Here is a 24,724-nt window from a genome sequence, read left to right on the forward strand (position 1 = left end):
AAATCAAGCATTGGTGTTAACAATGATCTTCTAATTTTTAGGATTATAAAATAAACCACCTTTCGTTCCCTTAGGATATCCCACAAACAGACAAACTTCTGTACGTGATTCCAACTTGTCAGTATCTCCCTTCAGCACATGTGTTGGACTACCCCATATCCGGATATGATTCAGACTAGGCTTACGCCCATTCCATAATTCCATGGGTGTAGAGGGAACTGTTTTAGAAAGTACCATATTCAGAATGTACATTGTTGTTTCCAGAGCATATCCCCAAAATGAATTTGGCAATTCTGAATAACTCATCATCGATCTAACCATTTTCATAAGAGTCCTATTCCTTCGTTCTGCCACACCATTCTGTTGGGATGTACCAAGTGCAGACAATTGGGATTGCATCCCGACTTCTGATAAGTAATTCCTAAACTCTCCAAAGAGGTATTCGCCACCACGGTCAAACCGTAGTGTCTTGATACTTTTACCAAGACGTTTCTCCACATCAGCCCTATATTCTTTGAACTTATCAAAGCATTCATACTTGCAGTGCATCAGGTAAATGTATTCGTATCTTGAATAATTGTCTATAAAGGAGACAAAGTATTCATAACCACCTCTTGCCTGGATAAACATAGGACCACACAAATCAGAATGAACCAGTTCTAACGCATCTTTGGCTCTATACCCCTTGACCTTAAAAGGTCTCTTGGTCATTTTACCTTCCAAGCAAGATTCACATGTTGGAAAGTTTTCCAATTCTAATGAACCCAAGAGTCCATTGGCTACAAGCCTTTGAATCCTACTTATGTTAATATGACCAAGCCTTAGATGCCAAAGATACGTTTGGTTCATTTCCGAGGGTTCTTTTCTCTTATTAGAGTTAGAAGATGTGTTATTAATTTCCATATTTTACATTGTGGGAGAAATTGGATTTAAAGTATATAAATTGCCAACCAATGCACCAAAACAAATAATCACCTTATTTCTCTTTATAACCACATTGTTACTAAAGGAAATAGAATATCCATCCAAATACAGTTTAGAAACTGAAATTCTTTCTAAAACTGGGTACATAAAGATAATTTCTTAAAATCAAATTTCTATTCCTATCAAAAGATAAGTAGACGTCTCCCACTGCAACAGTCGCCACCTTAGTAGCATTGTCCATGTAGACGGTTATCTCTCCTTCAAATAGTCGTCAGGTTTCCTGGAACCCCTGCAAAGAATTACAGACATGATTAGTGGCTCCCGTATCTACACACCAGGTGCTGGTAGATAACACCGCTAAACATGTTTCAACTACTAGAGCATGAGATATACCTTTATTGTTCTGATTCCTACGAGGACAGCCCACCTTCCAATGTCCTGACTGCTTGTAGATGAAGCACTTGCCCTTCAGCTTCTTCATTCCAGCTTTCTATCCTGTACCCTGAGGTTTATTCACCTTCTTTGCTGAAAAGACTTGTTTCTTCTTCTTCTTGCCTTTCGACTTAGAAGTAGAAACATTTTCAACATAGTGAATCTGAGAACTGTGACGAAATATTCCTTCTGCTGCTTGTAGTTCTGTCAGAAGTTTCGCCAACGTATACTCTCTTTTGTTCATGTTATAGTTCAGGCGGAACTGCTCAAAACTTCTGGGTAGCGTTTGGAGAATTATATCGACCTGTGTTTCCCCATCGATTTCTCCTCCAAGGACTTGTATTTTGTTCAGATAAGTCATCATTTTGAGGATATGATCCCTTACGGCTGTCCCCTCAGACATGGTGGCTGTCATTAACTTTCTCATTGCCTCTTGCCTAGCAGTCCGACTCTGGTGTCCAAAGAGTTCTTTGAGATTGTTCATTATATCATAAGTCGTTGGTAAATCTTGATGCTGATGTTGCAATACATTTGACATTGAAGCCAAAATATAACACAGCGCCATCTCATCTGCTTTTACGCATTTCTTATGATACTCAATCTCCTCTGGGGTAGAGTCACCGTTAGGTGCATCAGGGAAAGCCTCAGTCAGTACAAACTTATAGCTCTCAGCAGTAAGAACAATGTCCAGGTTCCTTTTCCAATCAATAGTTGGGACCAGTAAGTTTGTTCTCTTTCAGTATAATGGCCAGTGGGTTGAAAGTCATCCTAAGAATCACAAAAATAAACTTTGGTCAAGACTCTAAATTTAGAATAATATTGATTCCTCAAACAATACTATTTTACATTAACCAACACCTCAAATCACCGTGAATATTGCATGCCACGTTAGTGTGGACGTATATAAATTCAACATTTGTAAGAGGAGGGTGTAACCCATTGATTTTATTATCTTGTCATCCTAACTTTATGACAAATAAAATTAATAGTTGGTTTTTATTTGATCACACAAAATAATAGCAGTGACTCCGTTGGGGAGGATATTATTGAATGTGTTTAAGTGTATATCATTACTTGATACTTAGTCCATTAAATAGGATTGTGCCCTTCAGTTGGAGAAGATCACACACTCCTAAATAATTTCCTATAATCATCCATAAAGGAAGTTTGATCTAGTGATCCGTAACAAACCCATCCGTTGTGGAGGGAGACACTCAGAGCCAACATGCAAGTTTGTTGCATCACTTACAAACCAGTAATGGAGACCATGAGATTTATTTAAAATCCCTCTCTCACTTAGTTATTTAAAATGAGGATTTTAACCTATGCTAGCATACATCACATGCACATAAACATCACAGTAAATAAAAGCAATAAATTTGGAAATTAATTTTCTAACTATTATGGCCTTTTCCATCACTGTCTTCAGTATACTCCAACACTAGCTGCTGCTATATTTAGCCACTGCCATCGGGTCAAGCCGTCGTATCCATCTTGCTTCTTATTCCGCTGCGCTTCTGGTGCTCCAAAAGTACCATGCCTCGCAAGCATCCGCTCCGCGACAAAAATAGAATTTTACAAATATCGATCCTATATTCCATAAAGGAATGTACATGTATTCTAGATCGAACAAAAATAAAATTTTAAAAATAATACAGCTCTTGCTGTATTTGATACATACAATCATGCACACAAAATAATGCCCTTGACATGTCCAAGGGTCCAATCACACACAAAATCTATATGCCATAATAGTTGGAGCCTGCAACCACAAAGTTAGCACATCCTACTATTATCCTGCCTAAATTATGTATGACATGTGCATAGTTAATTTGAAAACCAAACCACACAGAGGCAAATCCTAGCTCTGATACCAATTGTTGGTTAGTCCTAGGAAAATATACCGGTTCCACTGTACAAAAATTTTTTGTACAAGTGTCGAACCTTTCCTTAAATAACCTATTGTGTTCTTTAAAAGTTAAATTAGGAATCATAGACGAAACTTAACATCATTAATTCCAAATTTAACTTATCTGTTCTTAATGGTTTATATTTGAATCGCAAGTGGAACTTAACACTATTGATTCAAATCCACCTATGTTATTAATTCCATTAAATATTAATTTCTAAAATTGGCTTCCAGGACTGCATGGAAAGACACATGACCTTCTTGGATATGGGAGCAACCACCACCGCCTAGATAAAGCCTTTTAAGGAAAGCTAATATTTAATTTCCTTAAATAACTCTACGTTAACCAAAAAGAACAATCGAATCACAAATTCGAAGAATAAAGAAAACACAAACTCCAAAAACTAATTCGAAAAACTAGATCTAATGCTTCTTGTGTTTGGAATTCATACAAAGAAAAATAACTAGCATGATGCGGAAAATAATTGCTAATTATACCTTTTCTTTGTAAGCTAATGACCTCGAGATCTTTTACCGTATTCCTCGCCTCGCCTTGGACATCGTGTGGGTGACGATCCTCCAAGATGAACACCACCCAAAAGCTTTCTTCCTCTTCCTCTAAAATCCGGCCACCACCACCACCAAGGAGAAGAGAGCAAAGGGAAAAGAAGAAGGGAGAGGGAGGGCTGGCCACCAAGAGAAACTCCTCTAAGAGAATAAGAATTGATTGTCTCATGAGGCCTCCTCACCCCTTCTTTTATATTACTTGCCCAAGGCAAATAAAGGAAGAATTTTTACAAAAATTAAAATCTTCCTCTAGTTTTTCCTTTTCTCTTTTAATTTTTCCTTTTCTTTCCTCTTGATTGAATCAATCACCAAATATTAATTGATGATTTTATTTTAATTTCAATTTGGCCGGCCTCCTTGCTTGGGCACCAAGCAAGGTTGGCCGGCCCCCTTAGGAGGAAGGAAATATATTTTTTTTATTAAACTTTACAAGAAGAAATCCTCTTATAAAATTTTACAAGCTCTCTTTCCTAAAGTGGATGTTAAAAAGGAAAGCTTTTAAAAATTAAAATCATGTTTTAAAATTTAAAACTTTTCTTCAAAAATTTCCTTTTTTAACATGAATAGAAAATTTTAATTTTTAAAACTTCTCTTCCTTTTTTCTAAAATCATGAGGATGGTTAAAAAAGGAAAGTTTTAAAACTTTTAAAACTCACTATTAAAACATGTGGCCTAATTCATAAGGAAAGTTTTTAAAATTTAAAATCTCTCTTTTACAACTTGTAGATTTCTACAAAGAGAAGATTTTTAAAAATTCAAAACACCCCTCCTTTTTTGAATTATTGTGGTCGGCCCTTATATGCTTGGGCACCAAGTAAAGGGCTGACCCTTTAAGAGGAGATATGGTCGGTCATTGCTTGGTCACCTAGCAATGGACCGGCCCCCTTCTTGGACACCAAGATAAGCCTTTCTTTGGATGGACTTGAGGCTTTAATGAGGCTACGACAAGGACCTAGAGGAGAAATTGGTTTTGGTCTTCCGATGAGCTTGAGTATCCCGTGTTCGCCCCGAACACACAACTCAAGTTCATCGATAATAACTAATTCCACTAGAGAGTTATTATCGCACTACCCACCAATCCCAAATTACATTATGGGATCCTTCTTATCATGAGTATGTTAGTCTCCCTGTGTTTAAGATAACGAATATCCACTAATTAAGTAAGTTACTGACAACTCACTTAATTAATATCTAGCTCCAAGAGTAGTACCACTCAACTTCATTGTCATGTCGGACTAAGTCCACCTGCAGGGTTTAACGTGCAATCCTTATGAGCTCCTCTTGGGGGCATTCTCAACCTAGATAACTAGGACACAGATTCCTTCTATAATCAACAACACACACTATAAATAATATCATTTCCCAACTTATCTGGCATATTGATTTATCGAGCTAAACCTCACCCTTTGATAAGTCAAAGACATAAATATTAAATATATGTGCTTGTATTATATTAGGATTAAGAGCACACACTTTCATAATAACTAAGGTCTAGTTCTTTTATTAAATCAGTACAAAAAGAACTTACCTAAAATGGTCCTACTCAATACACTTAGAGTGTACCAGTGTAATTTATTAATCAAAATAAACTAATACTTAATTACACTACAACTATTCCGATGGTTTGTTCCTTTCCATCTTAGTCATGAGCAACTGTTTATAATTTATAAAGAACCGACAACATGATCTTCTGTGTGTGACACCACTCACTATATTATCTACTATATAAATTAATTGAACAATTACATTTAACAAATAAATATAGATATTGACCAATGTGATTCTTTTATTTCAAAAATAAATGTTTACAAAAGCTAAGCTTTTAGTATACACTCTAACACTCGCTACTCTCTCGTTGCATGAGCCTTACTCTGGGAATGATAGCGTCATCATTGGTGATGGTTCTAGACTACCTATTACACACACTGGTTCTTTCTCTTTCTCTACTCCATATTTCCCTTTAGTTTTCTCCAATGTTTTATTTGTGCCATCTATGTCAAAAAATTTAATTTCTGTCACAGCACTTTGTGCTACTAATCCTGTTACATTTCTTTTCTTTGATTCCTATTTTTAGGTGTTGGATTGTCGTGCAGGAGCAACACTGGTCAGCGGGATCCATAGAGATGGTGTCTATTACTGGCCAAAATTTATGTCTACACTATCATCGCCTTTTGCCTTTTCTATGTCTGTCTCGTCATCTATTTCCTTATGGCATAGTCGTTTAGGTCATCCGTCATTAGATGTTTTACAACATTTTTTTTATCTTTGGGTCTTTTGTTTCCTGCGAATACTTTGTCTAATTTTTCATGCACTTCGTGAAATATTAATAAGAGTCATAAATTGCCCTTTCATAAATCTAGTATTTTGTCTCGTGTTCCTTTGGATATTATCTTTTCTGATGTTTGGACATCTCTTATATCATCATTTGATGGACTCAAATATTATGTTATCTTTGTTGATCATTTTACAAAGTATATATGGCTTTATCCTTTACATAATAAATCGGATGTATACTCTACCTTTATTGCATTCAAAACTCTTGTTGAAAATCGATTCTCGATGACTATCAAAATACTATTCACTGATAATGGAGGTGAATTCTTAGCCCTTCGCTCATTTCTTACTACTCATGGTATTAGTTATCTTACCACTCCTCCACACATTCCTAAACAAAATGGATACTCTGAACGTCGTCATCGTCATATAGTCGAAACTAGTCTCACTTTGTTGCACAAAGCATCTATTTCACTCACTTTCTGGCCTTATTCCTTTACTGCGGTAGTCTATTTGATTAACCGCATGCCTAGGGTCGGTCTCTCCCATATGTCCTCTTTTGAAAAATTGTTCACCACCGTTCCTAATCTTTCTAAGCTTCGAGTTTTTGGGTGTCTATGCTTTCCGTGGTTGCACCCCTACTCTCACCACAAGTTTGATCCCAAGTCAACCTCTTGTGTCTTCCTTGGCTATTCTCTCACCCAGAGTACCTTCCTGTGCTATGATGTAGCTCTCAAAAGAGTCTTTGTATCTCGTCATGTTAAGTTTGTGGAGCATGTTTTTTCCATTTGTCATCACCTCCTCCTTGGATTCCACAGTAATAGACACTGACTCTGAGCTCTCTGCTGCACCAGTTCTCTCTTGAGACCCTCCAGCACCGATGCCGCAACCTACCACTAACCGTAGTCGTCCGCAAGTGACTTCTTCACCGCTGTCATCATTGTCGCCATCATCACCTCTTGTTGTTGAGTCATCCATGCTGCCTAGTGGCAACTGACCCTCTAGCCCACCGACTCTTTCTCCCTCTCTCGCTTCTCAAAACTAACATCCCATGCAAACTTGCTCCAAAAATACCATCTACAAACCCAATCCAAAGTATCTTCTTCATACTAGTCTTCCACAACCTTGTGAACCCTACTCTGTCACACAGGCGCTCAAAGATCCGAATTAGGTATAGGTCATGCATGAAGAGTATGATGCTTTTCTCCGTAATCAGACTTAGACTCTTGTCCCACCTTCACCAGACCAAAATCTTGTGGGTGTTTCGCATTAAACGTAATTCTAATGGCTCAATTGATCGATATAAGGCTCGCCTTGTTGACAAGAGTTTTCATTAGTGCCTTGGTGTTGACTTTCATGATACATTCAGCCCTGTTATTAATCCAGTAACAATGCACATTGTTTTTAGTTTGACTGTGAATCGGAGGTGGTGTCTTCGCCAACTTGATGTAAACAATGTGTTTCTTAATGGTCATCTTGTAGAGGAGGTTTATATGGTGCAACCTTCGGGTATGCGCAGTGCTGAGTTTCCAGATCATATGTACCATTTGCATAAGGCGCTTTATGGCCTAAAGCAAGCTCCTCGCACCTGGTATTTGGAGCTTCGCGCTTTCTTGGTCTCTCTTGGCTTTATGCATCCCGAGTTGACACCTCCTTATTTGTTTATTCTCGGGATGATACTATTATTTATGTCCTTATATATGTTGATGATCTAATCATTACAGGGAGTGATGCTTCTTCTGTTGACGTCATAGTATGTAAACTTCATGCAAAATTTATGATTAAGGATCTTAGGGCTCTTTCCCTCTTCTGTGGTATTGAAGTTCGCCCAACCTCAATTGGTCTTCTCTTGTCTCAGCAAAAGTATGTCACTGATCTTCTCTCCAAACACAACATGCTTGATTCCAAGCCAGTCTCCACTCCAATTGCTACTGGCTCTCGTCTTACTTTGCATGATGGGTATTCATCTTTTGATATGACTAAGTTACAACAAGTGGTTGGAGGCTTACAACATCTCCGTATGACTCATCCTGATATTTCCTTTGCGGTCAACAAACTTTCACAGTTTATGCATGCTCCTTCAGAGATGCATTGGGGTGCTATGAAGCGTCTACTTCGGTATCTCAATGGTACTAGGGATCTTGGCATTCATCTTCTTGCGGATACACCTTTTACTCTTCATGGTTTCTCCAATGTAGACTGGGCAGGAGATCCAGATGATCGGTGTTCTATATGTGCATTTATTATTTTTTTAGGTGCTAATCCGATTTCCTGGAAATCTACCAAACAGCACACGATTGCACGCTCTTCAACTGAGGTTGAATATCGTGACATTGCCTCCGTAGCAACTGAGATCCAATGGATTAAGTCACTTTTGACAGATCTGCTTCTTCCGGTTACCACGCCTGCTATGCTTTTTACTGATAATTTGGGTGCCATGTATCTTTCAGCTAATCCTATTTTTCACTCTTGGATGAAGCATCTAGCTATTGACTATCACTTTGTTTGTGATCTAGTGCAGGCCTCCGAACTATGAGTTACTCATATTCCTGTTGAGGATCAGTTGGCTGATGCACTTACAAAGTCACTTTCTCGACCTCGATTATTTACTATTTGCAGCAATATTGGTGTCATTTCTGGGACACCATCTTGAGATAGCGTATTAGGAAATAATTATTATAAGTAAGAGTTATTTATTTCCTAGTTATTAGGGAATAATTATTATTAGAAAATAGTTATTTATTTCCTAGTTATTAGGGAATAATTATTATTAGGAAATACTTATTATTTTTCTACTTTATGTATTTTCTTATTTTCACTTATAATGGTATTTATATATACTATATGCTATCATTAATAATATGTGTGAATTCTATCATTAATCTTTTCAACATAATTACTCTTCATTGTATAAAATTTGCTCTTTGTATGTTTTTCTATTGACAAAAGCCACTTTTGAGGTGAAAACGACACTCGTAGACGATTCGGAGAACAAACGAAGATAAAGGGCTTGGACGTGTGAAGTTTACATGGTCGTGCCACTTACGAGAGGTGGAGAAGACTCTGGCCGCGTGATTTGACACGGTCGTGCTAAGAAGTAGAGAAGAAGATGGCCCTGACCGTGTGGATCTACACGGTCATGTGGCCTTCCATAGGAGGAGCAGACTTTGGCCATGTGGAATCCACACGACCATGTGGATCATCCATAAACCAAACAAAACACAGTCATGTGAATCCACGCAATCATGCCACCTGACCTGAGGCTAAGCAAAGGGTGGATGTGAGGATGCCACATGGCCATGGCATGGGTCATACCAAGCTCGTGCCCAGCACTATTTAAGGGGATTTCTTCCCCTTTCTAAGGGGAGGAAAGTTCTTCCTTTGGAAGATCCATCTTGGTGCCGATCTACGTTCTCCCCTCTCTCCATTTGATGATCCAAGGCCATTTTCATCATCTCATCGGCATCGGAAGCAAAGGTTTAGATCCGAAAATCACTCAATGCAATTGGATAAGCTTCTTCTCCCTTCCTTTTCTAGTTGGGTTTGATGCTTTCAATTCTTATATCTTTGGATTCTTCCCTTCATGCCATGGAGTAGATCTGTTGTTCTAGGATTAAGGAAATAATTGTGATATGGATTGATGTAAGAACTCATAAATATGTCAATTTCCTATCTATATGATATTATCATGTCTTGTATCTATTTGATCTTATATGCATGTATTGTGTTTGAACTTAATTCTCATGTTTGATTGAATGTTTGTGTATAATTATTAATCTCGTAGGGGGAATGCCCTGATTGTATGACTGAGGGGCCATAGTGACAGGGATAATTTGTTTTCGAACATCTAGGGCATTACCTTGAAAGAAGAAGCAATTCCCACAAGAAAATAGAGAATTAGACATAATTGTTATTTCTATCTCTATGGTTATTGAGTATAATTGTCTTCTTGTGATTTATAACTGAGAGACCCTAGTGACAGGGATGACCCATTACTGGACTTCATATAAAGCATTTCCATTTAATAGCATAGGGTATGGATCCAAATAGCATTCTGGCTTGACCACGATTGAGAAGAGCCAGTAATAAATCTATCTTCCTACAAGTACATGGGAATTGAGGATGGGCAATTGGTGAACCATAATACATTAATAAATATCACAATAAAACCGAACCCCTAAAACATCTCCCAAATCAAGTCTCTCTCTCTCTCTCTTTCCTTTTCTCAATCTTATTTCTCTTTACTTAGTACGTGACTCTTAACCGTCAATTGTTTAGTTAATTCTCTGTGAGAAATCACTAGTGTTTATATCCCGTGTCTATGGGTGTCGTTGCCCGGGATTTTCTTTCTCATATTGTAAATATTTCTGCAATTCTATTTTTTAGATACATCTTGCATTTCTTTAACTTCTATTTTTGTATTTTTAATTTTTGTATTCTAGTTTCCCAATTTATATTTTTGTAAATTCTATTTTTTTCCCCTGTTATTTGTATTCTAGTGCTATCCAATTTCTCTTGCACTTTTAGCTTGCTCAGATAAATATGGTTTTAAGATCGTTGAAAGATTATGAAGCTCCAAAGTCTACCAAAGAGCTAGGGCCCATTGTACTGTCAGAAATTCAAGCAAAGAATTTTATGTTTAGACCATCTTTTATCTCTAAGATTCAAGAGGACCAGTTTGGCAGATCAGATTCAAAGAATAAATATTCACATCTCATAGGGTTTCACAGATTTTGCAACACATTAAAATATGAGGGGGTCTCTACTAATTTTATACGATTTATGGCTTTTCCTTTCAGTCTTAGAGATGTTGCAAATGTTTGGTTCAATACTCTACAATCCAGAAGTATCAGAACTTGGGATGAGTTAGAGTAGAATTTTTTTGAATAAATATTATCCCCCAAGGAAGACTACCCATTTGAGGAATCAAATTTTATATTTTAAGAAATTATACGGAGAGGGATTGCATCAAGTTTGGAATAGATACTTATCCCTTCTACATCAGTGTCCACATCATGGTATTGAGAATTGGTTGACCATCAACTTATTTTACATTGGGTTTTATTTCTAAAATAAGAATCAGTTAGATGTGGCATCTGGAGGATCTTTAATGAGGAAAAGTTTAGATGAAGCGCATGATATAATTTATCGAGTGGTGTCAAATCTTAATGAATAGTCAGAGCAAAATTTGATGACCCTCTCATTGTGTGCATTTGAAACAAAAGGAAATAAGGACAAATCGACAGAAGGAAATGGACAAGGACATGAAGATGCTAAAACTCAAAGCAACTCGAAAAAAGACATCATTTTGCAATGTGAGGATCTCCAAGATCTATTCCCTTGGTGTGGTGAGTCCTTATCACAATTGTTAGGTGGAAGGATTTCTTCAACGAGTCCTATTGTAGAAGAGAAATGTGGCAATATTTTGTATAAGGGGAGAACTTGGACTATAAAGACATGGAAGAAATGGTACAAAAATTGGGAAAATTTTAGAAGAAATAATAGTGAATGGGGGAATAAAGTTATTAGAGTAAGATCCAACCTTACCTGAGATCATGCCACCTTAGGTGGAGCTAAAACCTTTGTTACCCAACCTCAAATATGCATTCCTTGGTCCAAATTCGACTTTTCTAGTAATAGTTAATGTAAATTTAATTGAGCTGAAAACATAGAAATTAATCAATGAGTTAAGGTTGCACAGGAAGGCGATTGGGTATACCATTGATGATATTAAAGGAATCAGTCTTTCCATTTGTATGCATAGAATTCTACTTGAAGAAGGGTACAAAAATTTAGTTGAACATCAAAGAAGATTAAATCCAAACTTAAGAGGTGGTGAAGAAGGAGGTACTAAAGCTTCTAGATGCAGGGATTATCTACCCTATCTCCGATAGTGAGTGGGTGTGCCCCGATGCACGTGGTTCCAAAAAAAGGAGGAATGATCGTCATATGAAATGAAAGAAACAAACTGATTCCAACACGAACAATCACAGGATGGCGGATGTGCATTGATTATAGAAAATTAAATAAAGAAACTATGAAAGATCATTTTTCCCTACCATTTATTGATAAGATGCTTGAAAGATTGACAAAACACTCATATTTCTACTATTTGGATGGATATTCTGGTTTCTTTCAAATTCCAATACATCCCCAGGATCAAGAGAAGACCATCTTTACATACCCCTATGGGACATATGCTTATCATCGTATGCCATTTGGATTTTGCAATGCCCCGGCTACCTTCCAACGGTGTATGATGACAATCTTTTTATATTTAATAGAGAAAATCATGGAAGTATTTATAGATGATTTCTCAGTCTATGGAAATGACTTTGATACCTATCTATTAAATCTTTTTAGAGTCCTTCAAAGGTGCGAAGATGTGAACTCGGTCCTAAATAGGGAGAAATGCCACTTCATGGTTAGAGAAGGAATTGTCTTGGGACACAAAATTTTAGAATGTGGAATTGAAGTGGAGCAAGCCCAAGTAGAAGTGATTGAGAAACTACCCCCGTCAAATAATGTTAAAGGAGTAAAGAGTTTTTTTAGGCCATGCTGGATTCTATCAACGCTTTATAAAGGACGTTTCAAAAAATCTATAAGCCATAGACTAATTTGTTGATTAAAGATGTTGAATTCTATTTTGATAATAACTGCTTGGAGGCCTTCAAGAAGATTAAAAATGCCCTTATCACAGCCCCAATAATTCAAGCTCTAGACTGGGAGCTCTCATTCGAAATCATGTGCGATGCTAGTGACTTTGCAGTAAGTACAGTTTTAGGGCAAAGAAAGGATAAAATATTACATGCAATTTATTATGCTAGCAAGATATTAGATGTAACCCAAGTAAATTATTCTACCACAGAAAAAGAATTATTAGCACTAGTCTTTGCATTTAACAAATTCAGATCTTATTTGGTAGGGTCAAAATTAATAATGTATACTGATCATGTTGATTCGATATCTACTTAGCAAGAAAGACGTCAAACCATAACTTATTTGATGGATTCTGCTTCTTCATAAATTTAATTTAGAAATCAGGGATAAGAAAGAAGTAGAAAATATAGTAGGAGATCATTTATCCTGAGTATGAAAAAATGGGTAAAAGGATGTAAAAATTGATTCACCTATTAATGATATTTTTACGAATGGACACCTTTCGGCATTATCTTGTGTAAAGGTTCCTTGATATGTAGATTTTGCTAATTATCTTGCAAGTGGAGTCCTATCCCCAAACCTCACCAGACAGTAAAGGAAAAAGTTTTTTCAGATATTAAGTACTACGTATGGAATGAACCATTGCTTTACAAGAAATGTGGTGATGCAATCTACCGAAGGTGTGTGCCTGAGGAAGAAGTCAATAACATTTTATTCCATTGCCATTCATCATCTTACGGAGCGCATTTAGCGGTTTTGAAAATAGCCGCAAAGATTTTGAAAGCAAGTTTCTTTTGGTCACATTGATTTAAAGATACACGGAAATTTATGTAATCTTGTGATTAATGTCAAAAGATCGGGAGCATAACTAAAAGAAATGAGATGTCGCTGAACTATATCCTTGAAGTTGAGTTATTTGATATATGGGGTATAGACTTTATAGGGTCTTTTCCTTCGTCGTGTGGAAATAAATTCATTTTAGTGCCAGTGGACTACGTATCAAATGGGCAGAAGCCATAGCCTCTCCTACAAGTGACACTACGACAGTCATCAAATTGTTTAAGAAGGTGATCTTTCCATGATTTAGTATACCTAGGGTAGTTATTAGTGATGGAGGTTCTCATTTCATTGAAAAATAATTTTAAAACTTACTCAAAAAGTATGGGGTAAGTCACAAAGTGACAACACCTTATCATCCACAAACTAGTGGACAAGTTGAGATTTCTAATGGAAGAATTAAAGCAATATTAGCGAAGATAGTGTCTACCTCACATAAAGAATGGTCATTGAAATTAGATGATGCTTTAAGGGCATATCATACAGCTTACAAAACTCCAATTGATATGACCCCGTTTCGACTAGTCTACAGAAAGCCCTGCCATCTTCTGGTAGAATTGGAATATAAAGCGTATTAGGCAATTAAACCACTTAACATAGATCTCAAGACAACAGCAGAAAAAAGGAAACTCCAGTTAAATGAACTTGATGAATTGAGGATGGATGCTTACGAGCACACCAAATCCTACAAAGAAAGAATAAAGAAATGACATGATCAACATATACTACGTAGGGAATTCAAGGAAGGAGACTCTGTGCTATTGTTTAATTCAAGGTTGAAACTCTTTCTCAGAAAGTTGAAATCACAATGGATAGGTCCGTTCAAAGTTAAAAAGGTTTATCTATTTGGAGTGGTCTTCATTTAGAATGAAGAGTTTGGGTTAACCAAAGTAAACAGACATCGCTTAAAAAGATATCTCCACGTCAAGCAAGTTGAAGAAAGCAAGAAGTTAGATTTCTCCGAACCACCCCCTCTAGAATGAGTTCATATGGGTCAAACTAAAGACCCTAAACAAGTGCTGCTTGGGAGGCAACCTAAGGAATTCTTTATTTTTCATTGGTTCCTTTGATTGCATTTAATTCTCTTTATTAGAGTATCTAATGCCTTTTTAATTTTTGTTTTCAGGTTCTGTGCAACCTCCACGAGCTAGCCATGATCCTTTCGTGAGCGTAGTGGCACAGGCAAAGTTGAAGAGGAGAAAGCTCAGCCCTTACCTACCTTAAAGAGGGTGGTCGTATGACTTCACACGACCGTGTGAAGCAAGCCGAAAGGGAGAAGGGCAAGGTCATGCCATTTGATATGGTCATGTGGCCCTGGCGGAGAGGAAGAAAAGGGTGGCTGTGTGATTTTACATGGTCATGTGAAACTAACTGAGAGGAAACTAACCCATGTCGTGTCGTTTGACATGACCGTGTGAGAAGCCAGTGAACATGAGGTCATATGGATCCTACACGGCCTAGCCTAAACACCCCAATTTATGGCACGGGCATGCGGAATCCGCACGGTTGTGCCCGCTGACTCCTCCTTCTTACCCATCCCTCTCCAATTCTCTCTTCCTTCAAAAGCCCTCAAATTGCTCCCTTCGACATTTACCATCCATTCCCTTCTCTAAACCTTGAGTTTTCACCCCACTTTAAGCTAACTTTTCCATCATCCACAATGTCAAATCCCATCAAAGAAAGCACTCCAACAAGGAAAGGGAAGGAGAAGATGGATGCTTCAAGAGAAAGAAATACACGCTTCAAAGGTATGTCTAACAACTTCAGTATCATTTTCTCTAATGATGAACAAATGCATCACTATAATTCATTATCTAAACGATCCATTTTGAGCACTAGGTTTATGTACCAGACAATCTTAGATGTGTTGGGCTTTAGAAATGATGTGGATTAGCTCCTTGAAAGGATAAGATGGAACGACTTGATGAATATGAAATACCCAACTTATCCTAGAATTGTTTTAAAAATCTTAAGCTCCATCATTGTTGACAATGTTAAAGGAGGGGGAAGCTCAAATTTCATTTGTTTAATGATAATTATGCATGGACACTTGATGACTTTAATGCATGTTATGATGTGCCTAAGGATGGAACACATACAATCCTCCCTGCATTTGAATCCTCAAACATATGGCAATTGATCTCTAAGCAATCTCACTATAACCCTCATGTATCCAAGGCTACTAGTATCATTAATCTCATTTTTCGATATCTTCAATTGGTTATGAAGAAAACTATATTTGGAAGGAGAGATAAGAAAGGAATAGTGAGACTTTCTGATTTGTATTATTTATGGGCAATTGTAGAAAATGTTTCAATAAATTCTTATTATTTCTTTCTAAAGCACTTAGTGAAATTAGTGAAGGTGTCTTCTACTACCCCCATTGTTTTGGGAGGGATGCTCACTCGTATGGCACTAGTGTTAGGTTGTGATCTCGATGACTTAGAGATGGTCGAAAATGCATTTGGAATAGATTTAAATTCATATTTGACAATTCGTATGATACGATGTGAGGGATACAGGTATAGTCTTTTACTCAAAAATAACTTTCCTCTATGATTTTCCAATCTAGAATTGACCACGATTTGCATTAGAGATAATTGGTGCTTGACTTTGGTAAATCAACACTAGCTCCTAAAGGCATCTCTTCAGTTAGTTGAGATCTTTTTAGATTTAATTTCTATGAGTTTCGTCCTATTCTAGATAACTTCATCATGATTTGGAATTACATAAAAAGTTGCTTACAAGTGACATGTGTATGGTGGACGAACAATTTAAGTGATTGCAAGATTGTTTTAGGAGTGAAAGAGAATTATGCAAAAAATATATATATATATCTGAGTTTATGGAAGCTCATAGGTATCAAATGAAGTAAAATGAAGATTTTTAGGGTTTCATGAAATTTCTTCAAAATGATTTCAATAAATTGTTTTCATATCATAAATTTGTGAGGGATAAGGTAAGATGGTTCATTGATTTATTTCTTGATCTTCTAGAATTTCCTAATCTCTCACCTCCTCCAACATATTGATTTTATCGGGACGATGAAAAGTTTAAGTCAAGGGGGGAGTGTTTTACACATTTTGAGTCATTTGCATTTCTTTTCTTTACATCTTCAATAGTTTCATTTGTTATGCTTGTTTTCATTTTTTAGTTCTATGCTGCATCTTTGCTTATTTTATGTTAGTGTTTGTCAATTTTTATTCAGTTTTTTTAATTGTTGCTTCGACTGTCTTTTTAATTGCTTTGTGGCATGTCGAGAACATCAATCCTCACATTACTGCTAACTTGTCTAATAGCAAAATGGTTAGCACGTTCATTTCTTCATTCATGTGTTGTGGAAATAGTGCTAGTATGTTTAGTGTACCTCTTTTCTCTATCTTTAGTACCATGAAATGAGTTAAGTATTGTACAAAGATAAGTTTGAGTTTTGGCCTAACCTTAAGGATCTTACCTTCACTTCACTTAAACTTGGATATTGGATAACTTTGGAATAGTCATGATTCATCTGAATTGTTTAGTACTTAGGTTCCCATGATAATTTCTTGGATTACATTTTGGTTATTGGATGGCCTTGGATCATGTCAACTCATTTGAAAAAAATCAAAATCTCAACATTTGCATTATACTTACATATGTGATTAGTGCTTCATCCTATAAAGCACCAAAAAATCATATGAATAAGAGATAAAAAAATAGTTGTCATGAGTGAAAACCAACAATTTACCCCTTTGAGAAAAAGTTAGATTACTGGAAAAATAAATGATATATTTCTCTTGATTCCGAGTAGTCCTTTGAGACCTTGTATAGTTTAAGAAGTTTGAACTAAGTGTGTGGCAGGTAAGTGCCTATCACTAGAATATTAGGAACTCGATCGGCTAATGACTTACTAAGACAGAGATTGAAACTTGAAAAGCTTAAGTCACTATTACACTGTACACTGCTTAGGCTATACTTAGGTTACTCCATAATCATTCTCACCAATGAAACTAGTTGATAGAGTTAGAAAAGTGCACTAGGGATTATGATGCATTATAGGAGCACATGAATTTAGACTACGGTATTTTGAATGAGGACAAGCAAAGGTTCAAGTCTTGGGATGTGATGTGCATAGATTATATACACTTTTATGCACACTTTGACGCACATTCACGTACTTTATTTACTCTTGATATGTGTATTTCTATACCTCTTATTATATTTTTAGTATAATTACTCTTCTTTATTAGATATATGCTCTTTGTGTATTTTTCTATTGACAGGAGCCACTTTTGGGGTGAAAACGACGCTCGTAGATAATTCGGAGAACAAACGAAGATAAAAGACTTAGCCATGTGAAGTTCACACAATGTGCCACTTACTAGAGGTGGAGAAGACTCTGGCCATGTGATTCCACACAGTTGTGCCAAGAAGCAGAGAAGAAGTTGGACCCGGTCATGTGGATCCACACAGTCGTGTGGCCTTCCAAAGGAGGAGAAGACTTTGGCCATGTGGAATCCACATGGCTGTGTGGATCGTCCAGAGACTAAACAGAACACGACTATGTGAATCCACACAGCCATGCCATATAACCCAAGGCCAAGCAGAGGGTGGCCATGTGGATGCCACACGGCCATGGCACGAACCATGCTAGGCTCATGCCTAGCACTATTTAAGAGGATTTCTTCTCCTTTCCAATGGGAGGAAGGTTTTCCCTTTGGGAGATCCATCTTGGTGCCGATCTATATTCTCTACACTCTCCATTCAACGATCCAAGGCTATTTTCATTATCTCATCGATTCCAGAAGCAAAGAATTGGATCTAAAGATTACTCAACGCAATTGTATAACACTACAACAAAAACCCTCATAGACATCGGTTTTCCACTGGTGTCTATTACATTTTTGACCAATGTCTATGAAGCCGATGTAAAAGGTCTGCCATTTTAGACATCGGGTTAAAACCGGTGTAGTATCACTTAACGGCACCGGTGTTCGAATCGGTTATTAACCGGTGTAGTATCACTTAATGACACTATTTCATCAACGGTGTAAAATCGATGTAATATTATATGTTAATAACACCAGTTTTGACAGCAGTATACGACCGGTGTAATATTAATTAATAACATCGGTTTTGTAGCGGTGGAAAACCGATGTAATATCGATATTTTTCACAAATTTGATTTCCGAAACAATGAAAAACCGACAGTAACAAAAAAAAACACAAATATTCACAAATTACACAAATATTCTTCATTCAACAGTATCCATAAAATACACAAATATTCACAAATTACATAAATAATCTTCTTACAACAGTATCCATAAAATACACAAACATTTTTTTTACATCAAAAGCTAATAGATATCAGAATCATTAAGGTAGAACATTCTTTTAACAACACTTCAAATGTAATCTAGCATGCATTCAGCCCACTCGAACCGCACTTCATCAATTTCAACTCTGGAGTACTTGAGATTTGTAAACTGTAAAAACACATAAATAATATATTAGTAAACCAAGACCAAAAATCATAGTTGAAAAAGTAGTAAGAGCACCAAGTAACAAGATGACTAATTTGAATGCTTAAAAAGAGACACATTCATCATTTATCTCAACCACATCATATAGTGATAGATTTATCATTCCTGGGAACTTAATATATTCCAAACCAGAAATTATTGCAACAAAGTTTTCTCATAGTTGTAATTTAATTAATCAGTACTTGATGGAGGTTCAATCCTTTCATATTCAGAATATCATTCTGAAACATGAGTAAAAGAGGGTGGAATTGGAATAACACTTGTTTAATTATGCACAAACAGCTAAGAATTTTGAATTTAAGTAATAGCAATAAAGTTAAACTAGATAACTTGGACAACGTATGATTTGAACACATCAGAAATAATTCAAAGAAATGTCAATCAATCAAAAAAAATTAAAGAAATCAGTCACAAGACAACATCGAGACTGAGGCAAAATGATTATCTTGCCTTTTGTGCTTCAGTCAAGGTGCGACCAAATCGAGGAGGAGCAGGCCTCTTAGTTAGTCTTTTTACATCTACCTCTGCTCCCCTGTTAGAGTGTAAAGAAATGCAACAGGGAGAATAAGAATCAGATAAAAGATAAAGAACGTATTAGGAAAAGTGCAAACATTGTGTCTACAAACTCCCTAATATTCTGAACATTTAAATGTTCCTCTCTTCAAGAAGAAAAGTACATGGATATATTACTGGATGGAAAGCCCTAACAAATATTTTCACCATTTCATATTTAGGTATTTCTGCAAGACTTCACAACACGACCCCAGTAGATCATACATGTTTACTACAAAATAAACAGAGTCTGGCTTTGCTTGGATAGCTGTTTTGGTAAAACCCAGCTTATCAGCAGGCCACAACTCATCCCCAAAGAAGCTACTTGTGTACAATACTTGGTCTCCAGCCCTAAGTCCTGCCTTTGCTGCATTTCCACCAGAATCTACTGCTTAGAAAATAATCAAACATGGTACATTAGTCAACCAAAAAAGATTAACCAAATGCCTATCGATATTATATCACTTGATTGGCGTTCTGTTTTATTATGTAGCATTAGAAGTGACAATAGTCTTGAATAGAATTCAATGCAAAAATAAGATTAACATATCATCATGATGAAAATGAGAGCATTATGGTAATGTCAAGTTACTGGCTAACTTTACCTAGAAATAAAATCTATGCGAGAAACAGATACAAAATTTAAACAGAAACAATCAAGGTGAAAAAAAGACATCCACTCTGCATCTTGTCGATGGAGCCAGAAGCCCCCCTCTCTTTGCAATGTTGGTACTACTGTCTTTTATTTCAGGAACACATTTGTTGAAGTGAGAACTATAAACCGATTAGTTGCTTGTGAGAATGCATGGTATTTTGAGTAACATAAAAAAACTGGTTAATAGATGTTAGTGAGTCATTTGGGATCAAAACGCTGAAACTTCTTGGACAAAAATCTGATCAACATCAAAGATACAATGTTGTCTCCTGGTGAACAAATGCAAGGAATTAATCATACACTAACAAGTCAGTGTGAGCATGATTTAATAGTTCAATTAAAATAAAATTAGTACCTATTTGCTTGATCAGAAGAACTGCTTGCTGCCTCACAAGGCGGGATATTAGATCATTTATCGAATGTTATTGCACATCTACAATACCATGAAAAAGATAACAGAGCGTGACTCAGCATCCAAAAAACTTGTCAGGTTTTAATGATCTAGTATGAAAATAAAAAAAGTTCCAACTAAGTATAAAGTTATAATCACATCTTGTGGAGTTTGAAAGTATAAAGATAAATTTAACATGGACCTGATGCATCGCAACATAAGCAAAACCTTTTTGTAGGGAAACCCTGTGGCCAACAAATAATTCTGCCACTTCTTCAAAGGGTGCCTGCAAGTAGACACAGGTCAGTAGAACTAAGGAAACATTATTGTAGTAAAAAAGAGAGTTTAGACTAAAAACAAGTAGATAAATGGTACCTTAAAAAAGAGTGTATCAGCTGCAAAAAATAATAAAAATTTGTCAAATTACTAGACATAACAGTAAAAGCTATAAATGATTGAGCAACTGGTATCTGTGTTACTTTCAAACAGAACAAAACAATTTATAATCAGTTCCTTAGAATTTGATAAGAAGATAAATTGACAAATATATATTGCATCACAAGAGTTTTAAGATGACTTATTGAAGTTCAATCTTGCCCATTACTAGTTACTAGTAGCATCACAAATGTAAATCTGGTAGGTAATGACATACCATTCAACGGTTGACCAATAGAATGCGCAACTTGGTTCAATTTTTCCTTTACAGTCTGCAATGCAATAAAAAATATTTTCCTATAAGTACTAAAAGACATCCTAGATAAAACCATGGCCAAAGAACATGAGAAAAATGCATCTCGATAGAAAGAGATGTCTAAAAATTTGTAGTATTGTAATATGACCAGAAATATGGTGCATAAATTTACAGTCATACCTCGAATTCTACATGACTAATAGCCTTATAGGGTAGCTGAAATTCAGACATGAGTGACCTCTACGAGCAATAGAACATAATTTTGGTAAATGAAATTAGATAAGAGCTCCAAACCTCATACAAGGTATCCAGAATATACCTACGACTCGGGGCTTTCTAGTCGGAATCGATGGCGGAAAAGAGAAGTCTCCATGGAAAGAAACCATTTCCTTAATTCATACCTAAGAGGTGAAGGAGATAACACTCAGGAAAGATAGTGTGATATCAAAATAAAACATGACCATAAAAATCAAAACCAACATTCTACAATATGCAAGACGAAGAAGGAAGTGTGAAATGATATCTTTGTTCATGACCTCTGATGGATCTTGATGCCTCATATGTGCCCTCCATAGTTCAGTTACCTAATTTTCCCAAAATAAAACATATATTTAAAAGTAAAATGAACGATCCAAACAAAATCACACGCAATACCAATTTCTCCATCTCTTCGGGCCTTTTTCCTCGGGACAAACCATCTGAAATACCCTGCAGGACTTCATGAAAATAATCGAATATAAGTTACCAACAAAGCCAAACAGATGCAGGATAGGGAAGTTGATCAAGGAAGGGGAGGTATACAACGAACCACAAACCCTAGAAATGGGAAAAGATGAGGTTTTGCAAGGTACCTCGAAGGCGATCTATGGCGTAGAGTTCAAAATCTTAATAATGGAGGACTTCGTCGAGTTCATCAAATACAAAATCCTAAGTAAACTTAATCTGTTAGAAAATGGAAGGCATAATAACCTTTTGAAACATTGGTAAACTCTAAACTCAAATTATCACTCTTCAAATATCAAACAATGTATATGTTAGTTTTTAACCTTGTCGTTCTCATATCCAATGCAGTGTGGTGACATCTCGTAGTGAAAGATAAAAAAAAACAAGTATATACGAGGTTTATGAGATTTATATTCCAAACCAAGTTTCTGTTGGAATTATTTCCAACTATGAATTTATTTTAATGTGCTTTGTGGTTGTCAAATGTCATCTTTAAGACAGAATTATCAATCAAATAACAAGTGGAACACATTTTAATTAAGGGCAAGGTTTGTTCTATTTCATTCAGATTTCCCCATGAGTGGTTTAGCATTTGAACCACAAGTACTCATAACATAGATATAGGTATGCAAGACTTTGTAATAAGTCTAAAACTCAAAATTCTACATAGCACGTTTTCAGGTTAAATCCAGAATTTATACCATGTAGCTTGGCACAGTACTTCACTGATAATATCTAAAGCCCAATGTGGGACTTCCAGTCAAAAGCCTAGAGAACTTTAGATCCTTAAGGGAAAAAAAAGTTCAAAACCATGCCAAGCTATTAACCTGTAAATCATTAGTGGAAGCTCTTGACTATGCTCATTACTTTTGCTACAAGAAAGTAGGAAAGGAAAATGTACATTAGCTAATCTCACATGAATGATAGTATCAGCACCAAAGTTGATCCTCCACTGGAGCATCTCAGACCACATATGAGTAGCTTTTTCAATATTGAACCCTCGTGCCTTTAGAAATCTGGAAATGATAAGTCAAAGGTTCAAAAGAAAATGTGTAGCATGATAAATCATAATCTTACACTAAAATTAGATGCATTTGATAGATCATTCTGACATCCTTAAGTGTGTTCAATCCTTGAGAAGCAATAAGAGTTGATGAGTAGGTGGTTAATAGATTCCAATGAAAAACCACATGTAATTAGGTCATGATCAATTGGTCTAGATGCTTTAAGGCTTGAGTGTGAACTTGTCCAAGTAGGATTAACCAACTATTGAGAGGAATGAAAAATTATATTATGTCACACAGTCCTCCTCCTCAAGCTATAATATAAATGGTATCTATATCCAGCTTATTATGTAAATTAAACAAGATCTCACAGAAGAAAAAGATAAAATGAACTGAGACATGATAACAATGAAAATGAAAATGCCAAAACTAGCACAACAACCTTGCATTGATGATTGGTTGAGGTTTATGGTGATCTTCTTCCTTTTACTTCCCTTCAAATTTAATGAATTGTGGATTTTGAAGTTTGTGAGGATAAAATGATAATAGTCCTAGTGGGATAAGACTTGATTGTTGTTGTTGTTGTTGAGGATGAAATCATAACTTGTGAGATGTTGCCAAATGAAATAAATAAATCAGGATTCCAACATCTAAGACTTAATATTGAGAGAAAATGAGCAAATGTGGAGAGACAACGACAACAAATGGTTTTCATAGAGTAAAAAGAGTTTATGATAATAACCAAGAACACAATCACACTTGGACCGAATCTGGCTTCAAATGTTGTGAGCTTACTTCGAACCATATTAAATTGATTTTGTTCCTTTTACTGTGATTGTATTATTCAACCTTAAGAGATGAAGATCCCACAACATGGACATGTGGTGGAGGTAATTCTACATTTTTAAAGCACAAGATAATATCTACATGGTCTGAGACAATAAGTTGTAGCAAGTGGTGAACAGGTATTAGAGGAATGTGATCCCAACAAAGTTGTTAGATCTTAGAGTATTACATCTAGAATTTCATTCTATGTCGAGCAATCAAACATGATATCCCATGATGTGGACCATATTCCAATTAGCCAACCAGGCACATGTGGCTTTATTTCCACCTTAGCCAATTGGCCAAGGACCTCTGGTTCAAGAGTCGACCTTCGACCAGGTCAACATGTCGTCATCTCATAAAGACAAATGGGTATTACTCAGAGCTCCCTGAACTCTCCCCTCCAAATGTGCAGAAGTTCCCTAAGTTATCCTTCAACTACTCAAAGCTTCTTGAGCTCTTCTCCGATTACTCAGCAGAGCTAAATAGACGCAGGATAGGGAAGTTGATCAAGGAAGGGGAGGTATACAACGAACCACAAACCCTAGAAATGTGAAAAGATGAGGTTTTGCAGGGTACCTCGGAGGCGATCTATGGCGTAGAGTTCAAAATCTTCCATCCGGACCTCGAGGGAGTATACAACGAACTACAAACCCTAGAAATGGGAAAAGATGAGGTTTTGCAAGGTACCTCGGAGGCGATCTATGGCGTAGAGTTCAAAATCTTCCAGTCGGACCTCGAGGGAGTATACAACG

At 36.4% G+C, this 24,724-nt stretch overlaps 1 long non-coding RNA gene across 1 annotated transcript; it reads right to left on the reverse strand.

Moving 5' to 3' along the window:
• Nucleotides 1-19,579: 19,579 nt before the first annotated feature.
• LOC121994053 lies at nt 19,580-19,980 on the reverse strand. The gene is made up of 2 exons (XR_006115563.1): nt 19,906-19,980; nt 19,580-19,660 (listed from the first exon to the last, which is right to left on the reverse strand). It is a non-coding gene; the product is annotated as an uncharacterized LOC121994053 (long non-coding RNA).
• Between the last annotated feature and the right edge of the window lie 4,744 nt (nt 19,981-24,724).

The sequence above is a fragment of the Zingiber officinale genome, chromosome 6A (assembly GCF_018446385.1).
Source record: "Zingiber officinale cultivar Zhangliang chromosome 6A, Zo_v1.1, whole genome shotgun sequence".
NCBI lineage: Eukaryota > Viridiplantae > Streptophyta > Magnoliopsida > Zingiberales > Zingiberaceae > Zingiber > Zingiber officinale.